This window comes from Hemicordylus capensis, chromosome 1 (genome assembly GCF_027244095.1).
Source record: "Hemicordylus capensis ecotype Gifberg chromosome 1, rHemCap1.1.pri, whole genome shotgun sequence".
NCBI lineage: Eukaryota > Metazoa > Chordata > Lepidosauria > Squamata > Cordylidae > Hemicordylus > Hemicordylus capensis.
In genome coordinates this window covers 27449261-27460426 of record NC_069657.1, presented here as the reverse complement: position 1 = coordinate 27460426, position 11166 = coordinate 27449261, and the positions used below count along the sequence as shown (strand labels likewise).

At 44.4% G+C, this 11166-nt stretch overlaps 1 long non-coding RNA gene across 1 annotated transcript in view; it reads right to left on the bottom strand.

Annotated features, from left to right (window-relative positions):
- Positions 1-7990: 7990 nt before the first annotated feature.
- The window catches only part of LOC128340175 (uncharacterized), a 195743-nt gene continuing 192567 nt past the window's right edge, over positions 7991-11166 (bottom strand). The window contains exons 4-5 of the long non-coding RNA XR_008313504.1: positions 9169-9290; positions 7991-8556 (exon numbers count right to left, since the gene is read on the bottom strand). This is a non-coding gene — a long non-coding RNA (uncharacterized LOC128340175). The remainder of the gene's footprint in view (positions 8557-9168; positions 9291-11166) is intronic.

Sequence of the window (11166 nt, the reverse complement as noted above, 5' to 3'; positions counted from 1 at the left end):
AGAGCGGGCTACGCCCAATCTCTCCACCTAACCCATCTGGCAAGTCTCACTGATCATGAGACTCGCCTCAAAGTAGATAACACTGAGTTAGATAGACCAATGCTCTGACTCAGTATAAGGAAGCTTCCTATGTTCCAAACGTGTCTAACACCAGATGAATGCTCCCCAATTCACTATCTTGAATTCTCAGCCCTCATTCATTCATTCGTTTGACACATCTGTATACCACGCAAAACTTTTGTCGTTGAACTGCAGTTGCAACCAGGGAAGGAATCTAACTATAGAGCATTGTAGGTGAAAAAGAACTCTAGCACCAGCCAAGCCAGTGGAGGCCAAAAAATTCACCTGTCCCCCCAAACGGCAAACAGCCAAAACCCATACTATGCTCCAGAGCATATGGGAAAGGTTGCCTTATGATGCGGATGATGTTTACACACAGTCTACCAGATGTTATTGACTGGATTTGGGACTTTAATTATCGGGCCCTTTCAATTTCCAAGGGTCTAGGATAACTAAAGAAAAATTGAAGATAGCATTGTAGTATCTGTGCTGTCCCAAGTAGTGTGACCTTCTGTAGCTGATGTGTTGTAATTTTATCGATGCCCAAGATGTCAAGATGGTGTTCAAGTTCTTTTGGTACTGCACCAAGGGCACCAACAACTTTTGGCACCACTATTGTTTTCTGTATGATTATTGCTATTATTGCTATTATGGCTATCCTGATCCATATTGTGTTCTCCAAGCTGTCTCTAGGGCTTTTGGCCCTCAAGATGAAGTTTGATTTTGCCCCCACCCTCACATTCAGTTAAAATTATATTCTGCAATATACAGAATATAATTTTAACTGAATGCCGGAGGGCACCAATCTCATCCTTGGCAACTGGGGTAGGGGGTGAAAAGCAGATTATACCTTTAAAAAATCCACATGACCACCACTGCCTGCCACCCCCCAAGAACTGGTGTCTTAGGTGATTGCCTAAAGGACAGGCTAGCCCTGTAAGTTCTTGGTCAGAACTTACATATATACACCTGACACTGATTGCACCACTAATGCACTCCTCTTCAAAATATGATCCCATTCCCAATAGCCATGTTAGAAAACAAGCGTACAGCAGTCTGCTCATCTACGGATGAGGTAGTAAAGAAGTGAATAGGACAATCAAACAATAAGAAGACCTCATCAGGCTGAAAATATGGCACTGGTAGAAAAGGGAGAATGGTAATTTGAGATTCCAGTATCCCATCTGCTCATACCAGAAGGATAAAAAGAAAGAGGTAGGGATTATGTGAACTAAAAGGCCAAGCAAAGGTTCATCTTACTTGTATTAAAACATCTGTGATTCAGAAAAGCTATTTAATAGTTTACTTGATAACAGTTATTATAACTCCTCAATTCATTTATTTCTCTGTTTCCGTTATATTAAAACACACACATCGTACTTTGTCAGAGGGCTTAAAAGAGCAAAACAACAGTGCTGTCTGCATTTCCATTACAACATTTTATTTTCCAAATACAATTGCAATTAAAAAGAAGGAACAAAAGGAAAAAGAAAACGCACACATGGCTAATAACTTTAGTCAAACACTAATATTTTGCCCTTTCTTCGCAAAGGTCAAGCATTAACTAATGCTCAAGAAATATGTACATGATAAAAATCAATTTATGGGGGGGAAGAGTCCTTTCTGCTAAAACTGAAATAATTAAACACATTAATTTAACTTTCAACATGAGTAAAGAGTCTTGTTCAGGATGCATGTGGGTTTGTCTGGAACAATGAAAAAAGGCTCAGGGATTCTCTTTCCTCTCCGGGAACCAGAGGCTACCAGTGGTGGACTGGGTTACATGGGACTGAAACCCCAAGTCTTCTCCTGTTAACATTTTTTTTTTGGTGGGGGGGACATAATGCTGGCTCCAACATTTATCAGAACAGGCCCTCCGTTACACGGTAGAGGACCACAGTGGAGACCACAGTCCTCCAACCCCCAAGAGTATGTAATGCTTTCCCCTTTGTTGGAGGGAGAACGTATGAATTATGTGCATACACAGGCACATGACACATGAGCGGGCTTAGACATAACATGAAACTGGAGATTCCACCAGCTTGAGATACGGAGAGAACCTGAAGCTGGCACTGCAGATAATCACATCTCTCAGTTTGTTGGAAGTAGCCGAGTTCAGCCAGAGGCATAACCCTGGCCAGGCCTCCCAGTGAGGCTGCAGATGCTATCCCAGCCTGCCTTGCATTGCACTTCAACGGGTAAGCCTTCCCTACATCAGCTGCCTTGAGATGGCAGATGCCAAAGCGGGCAGCCTCACCTGGAATGAAGCAGAAGTTCATGAAGACCATGGGTTCATACAATAATGTGAACCCTCAAGGTGAGCAGCACTTGGTTTGGCAAGCCAGCTTCAAATCTTGGTTACACATCTTGGTTGGAGGTCCTGAGTGAAGATCAGGTTCCTGCTGTAGAATCCAGAGGAAAGAGATGTGGCATACAAAGACAAGACAGTGGTGTGGGATCCAGAATATTTATGGTTTAATGAAATGGATAATATTTACGGAGAGGCAAGTGCAGTCTGCCTTCAGTGCTCTCTTGCTGCTGGCTGTTTGTTAGCCCTGCCTCTCCTCCAGGACTTGACTAGAAGTAACTAAAGCACCATTCAAAAGCTGGCCTGGATCAAGGAATGGATTAACTAAAAACACCACACCTGCCTTGGTGTGCGTTCAGACAGTTACAGACAGGTCGGTTACTGACTTTGCAAGTTCCATGTTTTGTGTGAACCCACCCACTATGTTGCAGTCATTGGGGGACACACAAACATTCACGTTCTTCCACCATGTGAGTAACAGGCCCATTCAGATGAATTTGTGAACCAGCCGTGATTATTTGGCTTTTGTTTTGCACATTGTTGGCATACTTGGAAAGGAAATTTTGCACAAGTCTGCTTGGCCATGATCCTGGTTTCCCTCCCCTTTCCTCTAAACTGTATGTGGTGTATTGCTCAGTACATGTATTTTGTGGTAGTATTGTTTTCTGCTTGTGGCACAACCTGGATTGCATATCTTTTCAAGGCTGGTGGATAGATGATTCTGCCTGTCACACAATATTAGTGTTCAAAGTCAGTAACCAAAACCATATTTTGAATGGTGCTGAGATTGCCAGTGAGGTAGGGGAAGCCAACATGATAAGACCCACCCATGTGGTTACAATACTCATACATACTTCCCAACAGTGTAGGATCACATCACATGGAAGTAGCTACTGCACAACTTGTTATACATGCAGTGCTGAACAGTGTTGAGATATGGCAGGTACTACTGCATTGTAATCATTGGCACTGAGCAATGACCAAAAGGTGCTCCCATCCCCTTGTTAGTGGGTGTTGCACATAACATAGTGATGGAAGTAGTGGGTGGATTCATGCTGCATGTATGCGCCGCTCCTGGGGGGTCTATGGAATTCTCTGTCATGGGATATGGCAACAGCTTCAAGGGCTTTTACAGGGACTTAGACAAATTCATGGAGGACAGGTCTATCAATGGCTACTGATCTAGATGGCTTTAGGCTACCTCCAGGGTGGCTCTGAATACCAGTTTCAAGGGAGCAACAGTGCAAAAAAGGGCATGCCTACATCTCCTGTTGTGGACTTCCCAGAGGCATCTAGTGGGCTACTGTGAGAAACAGGATGATAGACTAGATAGGCCTTGGACCTGATCCAGCACGGCTGTTCTTATGTTCTTGTTATTACCACCACACAGGTGCCAGGCTACTGACTAGCTAAAAGCACCCTATGTGGGATGCTGATGCCATCAAACCATGCCCACACAAGGCTCTCTTGGACAGTCAGCAGCTGTGCACCTTAATGATGCTGGTCTGTCTCCACTACCACCTTGCTAACTTTCCAGAAACAGCATGGAGATCCATCCACCAGTCATCTCTCAGTGGTACTGGCAAACTACCATTGAAAGGTTCACAGAAGCATGGGAAGCTGCCTTATACCGAGTCACATCATTGGTCTATCTAGCTCAGTATTGTCTGCACTGACTTGCAGCAGTTCTCCAAGGTTACAGGCAGATGTCTTTCCCAGTCCTACCTGGAGATGCCAGGGAATGAACCTGCCATGCAAGCCGATGTTCTGCCACTGAGCTACAGACCCATCTCCTAAGAGGAGGAGTATCATACAGCAGACAGTGCTCACATGTAATCACCCATACAGTTGCAAACCAGGGCAGACCCAGCTTAGCAAAGGGGACACTTATGCCCACTGCCACAAGACTAGCTCTCCTCTAAAGACCAGTGGTCAAGTGTGTGGAGGGTAACTTGGGTTTTTCCAAGGAAAAGAGTTCCAGAGCAATAGAACAATTATTGGGAGAACACCTTGGTCCTTGTTTTGAAAATCTGTTGCATGGCTCATACTTAAGAGGATGCCTTTATTAGTTACCCTGAAGTATGTTAGCTTTGGAAGCTACTACTGTGGGAAAATTACATAAGCTGAATTAGGGAGTTTCCCAAGTTGCACTTCTACACTAAATGCACAGTCCTAAATGAGTTTTGTGTAATTCTGACTCAATAGGGGGAAATGTCTATACAGATGTGTGCATGGATTGTTTCGTGTACCACAGACTGGCTTGTGGGAGGCAGGCTAGAGATAAAGTGGCTGTTCCTGCCTTATTCAGGATATGTGTCTCTTTGTTCCTCTGCCCTTCTTAAATGTGAAACATGATGAAAACTTGAAAAGTATTAACTGCCCACTTTGCATTTGAAGTACCCTCTGTTTTAGAATAGGAAGTCTCCCTGCTCCCCCCGTGCCCGGTATCCAAGCTTGTAGTTGTAGTCCACCACCAGGACCCTCACACACACACACACGTTTGCATATATACACACATCTGATTAGTCACACATATTGTTCAATACAAGTGCACTTCCTATCTACACCCTGCAACTGTGGGGGTCTGTATCCAAAATCAGCTCTAAAATGAATGCACAGACAGTCATTCACACAAAAACATGCACAGATAATATTTGAGTAGGGCTATAGGCTGACAGCCTGATGTCCTAACTAAAGCTACTCGCATGCAGCCAAAGAAGGCACACATGCAGCAATAACATCCCTGCTTTTGAAGCACAGGGGCTGTCACCTGGAGTGGGCCATTTTTGAAAATCTCCCCTTGTCCTGAAAGTGCCTGTGCAGCATGAAATGTCCCTGAAGGTCACACAGCCCTCAGTGACATAATTGCATGTTGCACAGAGCACTTCTTATCCTCCCTATCTTGTCGTTTTTGCATGTCATTTCAAAACATTTCCAAACATAGCTTCACAGCCATAATGGCTAAAAATTTATTTAAATAAGAATGTTAGACATAGGGGCTACATTCAGTGTAATGCAGAACCACAGGTCCAATGGACCCATGGTTCCACTCACCCCTCACCCCCCCCCACTCTCCTGTCCAAATTTGGATGTAACAGACAGTGTCCTCTCTGCAGTCAGCAAGACTGCAGAGAGGAGAGGGGGCTGGCTGTGTGGGCTTCCATCTTGACTGAAGGACAGCCTGCACAGCCAATCATGGCTGGAGTTGAGAGACGAGCTTCCTCCCTCAACTCCGGTTGAAAGGGACACAGCCTGCGATTCCGCATTTGGATGTACCACAGGCTGCACCCAACCTCGGGTTGTGGCAACGAAATTCAATACAACCTGAGGGTTCAGACTGGAGTACAAAATATGAAACCTTGGGTTCGTCGCTGTGCCAAATTCCAATTGCTTGCATTCATGCATAATACTTGTGGAACCTCTGGCCCCTTCAACCGCCATTCTGTGTTACGTGCGGATGTGGCCATGGTGCCCTTTCTAGAGTGGCTCACCTGACTCCTACTCTTATGCCTTTTATTTATTTATTTATTTATTTATTTATTTATTTATTTATTTATTTATTTATTTATTTATTTGCCACCTGACTCCAAAGGCAGCAGGCAATTCCAAGCAAAATTAAAAACAAAACAAAAATCCAGACCTTTAACTTGTACTATGTCTTACACTGCATTTAAATGTTAAAGCATCTGATGCATGGTGTGAAGAGAAGAAACAGAGATCATTTCTCACTCTCACACAACCCTAGAACAAGGGGCCATGCCATGAAATGGATGGTCAGGAAATTTAAACCCAACAAAATGAAGTAGCTTTTCACATAATTAATCTATGGAGTTCTCTGCCACAGTGGGGCTATTCTGATGATCTGCAAAAATTGGACTAGGAGAGCCTAGCCCAATTTTTGCAGATAGTCAAAACTACCGGGCTCAGCTGTGAGCCCGATGGTTCTAGAGCGGGTAACCCACTCAAGAACCCCTGCCCCAAAACCAGGTTTGCAGAGCGAGCGCTCTGCAAACCTGGTTTTCAAAATCATGAGTAGCTGTGGTGCAGCTTTGCACCATGCCTACTCACAAGTAGACCCCCGGAAGGGAGGCGAAAAGCCACCTCCCAACTCGGGGGTCTCCCCAGTGTGCTCTGCATGCTCATGCAGGGCATACTGACACTTCTGGGGGCTCCGCGGCCCCCGAGCTCCCCAGCCCCCACCGGCTCCATCTCGGAGCTGGCAATCATGTGGGCAGCCGGTCCGGCTGCTCAGGGCTCCCTTCCCACTGACTGCCCCAAACTGGGTCTCACTGATCATGAGACCCGGTCCATTATGTGGTGATGGCCACTATCTTGTTGGCTTTAAAAGGGAATTAGACAAATTCATGGAGGACAGGTCTACCAATGGCTATCAAAGGCTTTCAGTGGCTATAGGCTATAGCATGCCTCTGAATAGAGGCAACTCTGAATAGTTGCCCCTGCTAACTTGCCAAAGAGGCACCTTTTAACATGGTGATTCTCTTTATTTAGCAGGGGGAGAGTAACTGGCCCTGTCCACCCCCAGCGCGGTACCTCAAGTGACTGTTGCTGGTGCCTATCTGATGTTTCTTTTAGATTGTGAGCCCTTTGGGGACAGGGATTCATCTTATTTATTTGTTGTTTCTCTGTGTAAACCGCTCTGAGCCATTTTTGGAAGGGTGGTATAGAAATCGAATGAATGAATGAATGAATATGTGTTACAGGGGCACATTTGCAGGAGAGGGGTCATGCCTTCATCTCCTACTTGTGGCCTTTTTGGAGATATATGTTGGCCCACTGTAAGAAACAGGATGCTGGACTATAGAGGCCTTGGGCCTGATCTAGCAAAGCTCTTGTGTTCTTATGTTTAAAGTAGCACGTTGTCCACATGTTGAGGGACAGTTTGGATGAACCACCCTCTCACATGCACATGGTTTGGTGATGGTGGGATGGCATGCTGGGTGGGGGGAGATACGTGTGGCCATACCCCTCCCACCACATAGTTAAGATGGGCTGACAGAAATATAAAAATATGTCTTATGCTCTGCGCTCAGTACCAGCCCCTACTGCCTATATTTTTGTATCCAGAAGTACTTGCACTCAGCTGTGGTTTTCTGTCGAAGATATTCTTGTATCAAGCTACAATTTTTCAATTTGTCTAATAGCTGGCATGGTCCGATTACTTACTGTAGGAAGAAAATTGGGAGTTGTCGTCTCTCTGTGAAGGCTCAGATTTAGCGAAGTTTATCAGCATTCACTGATGACTGCAAGCATTCCACGAAAGGCAGGGGATATGAAATGAAAAAGTGTAAAAATGCTTCTCATACGCCCCTCAGATGCACAACCCGCTGCTGAGACCCATGTAGCAATGAGAAGCATGCAGAAGCATTTAATGGAAACGTTGCTGGCATTAATTACTACAAGAAAACCAAGGTACATGTTTGAGGTTCAAAGAATCAGTCCTTCTCTAACAGCTGAGAACATTCAAAAACAACTCCATATATTTATTGCCTTGCAACATAAAATGGTCAGAAACCATTACCAACGTGTGTGTAAAAGTACAAATAAATAAATAAGAGCAAGAGTTGTTGTTGTTATATTATTATTATTATTATTATTGTTGTTATTATTGATAATAATAATATCATCATAGTTTTGAATGATTTCAAAATTAACAATAGTTTAGGTTCATGGCTGTGTTTCAGCAAGATATCGTGGCTTCAGCTTTATGCAGTCTTAGCTCAGAGTTGTTCTCAAATTTCACCTAAAGTGAAATGTTAGGGAGAATTTAAGCATCTAAAACTCTTCCCATCAGATGCACCTATATCTGACATATCTATTGCAGCTAGTGATGATTCTATTGTGTCTCAGGAAGAGGTTTTTGGGGAGAGGTCTGAGGGAAAGGTCTTTGAGCCTCCAGGTTCAGTCCTGGCATCTCCAGGTAGGACTGGGGAAGACCTTTGTTGTCGTCATCAACATCATCATCATTATCATCATTTATTACAGGCCACGGACATCCAGGACCTTTGTCTGAATGCTGACCTAGATGGACCAATGTTCTTCCTATGTTCCTGTGTTGTTGTTTATCTCCAAGTGATGAATTAGCAAGTGATGTGCATGCAGTTGCCTTTATACCAGATCATGTTTGGTGGCGCACCAAGTGCTAACCAGCAGCTCTGTTCTTGCAATCCCTGCATGTCACAAAAACAGATACATTTGTCAAGATCCTGGAAGGCTACATAGATCTTGTCTAATAGAAGAAAGCACAGCGAACTCCGCATTGAATTGGGACCTATGCTTATTTATTTTTTAAATCTATTTTGTTTATGCTTCACACACACACACACACACACACACACACACACACACACACACACACACACATACACACACAGCATATATATATATATATATATATATATATATATATATATATATATATATATATACACACTCTGAGACTTTGGGATAATAGCATGGGCTAGAAATGAAAATGAATAAATAATAAGATACAAATCCTTATTGTTAAGAGGGCTGGAATTTCATCAACCCAACTTACTTACTTGATTTCTGAGGTGATTACATTCGTCCCACTTGATGCCTTCTACTCTGTGCATCTCAGGAGTGCGGACAAAAGAAAGAATTTACACTTTCCTGGATTTTCACCCTCCATTTATTTGTCAAAGCTGTAAATATGCACTAAAATAAAGCTACAGTCGTAGACAGTGCGGCGAGGCACTGAAAGCCTGATCATTCAGATAGCACAACAAAGAAAACACATTATATATATATAAAAAGAATACCTTCCTGAAGAATGTTGCTGTTGATGTTCAGTGCTGGTACTCTTTTGTATCTTAAAATTGTGCTAACAGAGCGACTTGCTTAGAGCTTTCCAGTGCTTCAGCATTAAGCTCAGATGGTTTATCTGAGGAGATACCCGGCATAAAGAATTTAACAAAGAACACTTTTCAGGTTTTAATCAACTCTTTATCTTCTTGTCTGGTAAAAAATATATGACACATTGGAATTAAAGGGTAACTTGAGGACTATGGGGCATTTAGCCTCTCTTTTCTTGATTGCTCTATACTTCTAAGTGTGATCTAGCCATGAAATAGTGTTCCAGTATATTGGAAGACAGCATTCAATAATACTGAGAATAGACAAACCTTAATTTAATGCAAAGCTATCCACAGTGACGTTTTCCTGGACTGCAAATTAAGAGATAAAGGGAATACATATGTGAGGGAGAGGGGGAAATGTCAAAATTATTTTAGTAAGAATTTAAGTGTGTGCTTTTTAAAATACCAGACATTTTGAAACTATTTCCAAGGATCGTCAGTTAATCAGTGAATCCATGGAAGAGAACTCAAAACACGGGCTCAAGAAAGTGAGCCAAGCCAGAGACTCCTGGCTAAGTTAGCTGCACGTTGTTAAGGAATTAAGTAGAAGGCATAGATGTGGAAGCAGTGGTGTTGCTATCATTGCCCGATGGGGGAAATCCTGGGACCATCCATCTCTGGGGCTCACCACTGTCCCTTCCTGCTCCATCCTGTGCTGGCCCCTGGGCCAGTGCTGGCTGCCATGCCGGCCACTCCCAGGTCACCAAGCTGGTGCAGAGCTGCCCCGACCCCACTGAGAACAGGGGGCCTCTTTTAAGGCAGGCCTGTTCTCGCTGGCATGGGGCAAGGCAGCGGCGTTAGTTCAGTGTCATCATCAGGTTGTGTTGGTGCAGCCAGCATGAAGTAGGGGATGAGCAGCAACAGGAAGGCACTGCCTGGCAGAGGCAAGTTGGCAGCCGTGGTGGCGGCAGGTGGGAAGGTGGCCACAAAGGCTGGCAGTGGCGGAGGAGGGATGGACCTCAAATCTTGCAGCGGGGGGAAGGAGGGGAGGAAAATCAAATAAGTCGATAATAACTTTATTCAAGAAGGCCTGACACATTTCAAGCATGTGCCCTTCTTCAGAGGCAAATATATTCTTATCCTTTTTACTGGAAAGTATATCCTGCACCAGCAGGAATCTCTGTGTGAGATGTGAAAGGGAGATGTATTTACCTCTGAAGAACACATCAAGCTTTATAGAATAAGGCTATTGTCAACTTATTCAGCACCTTTGGGTTTTCCTTCCCTCCTTTCCCCCCTGATTTTTGGAGCTGTGTCCCCCCGCCACGCAACACACACACTCAACACAGTCTTTCCCCTTAAATCTTGCCCCAGGGTCTCTTCCAACCTTGCTATGCCCCTGTGCAGAAGGAAGCGGAGTATGTGAGGCAGGAACATGAAGCTGAGAGGACAACCGGTAGAGGGCATGAGACACAGATAGACAAAGAGATGAATCTCTCTCTCTCTCTCTCTCTCTCTCTCTCTCTCTCTCTCTCTCTCACACACACACACACACACACACACACACACACACACACACATGGCACTGGTGCATCTCCTGCTAGGTTTTACAGTGCCTTTTCCATTGCTACTTAGGGACATAGGAAGCTGTCATATACTGACTCAGACCATTGGTAGCTTTGCATTATCTACACTAGAGATGTGCAGAAAACCGGCCAGTTTGGGTTCGGTTCGAATCTGCAGAGCTCTGAACCAGCTTGGTTCCAACAGGGCCTGGTTTAGTTTGAACTCAGACCAGCCAAGGCCGGTCCAGTTCAATCCCAAACCTGTTGAGCCAAGCTGGTTTGACGCCGTGCTTGGCTTAAACCAAACCAGCTCACACATCCCTAGTCTAAACAGACTGGCAGCAACTTCTCCAGGGCTGCAGGCAGGAATCTCTCTCAGCCCTATCTTGGAGCTTCC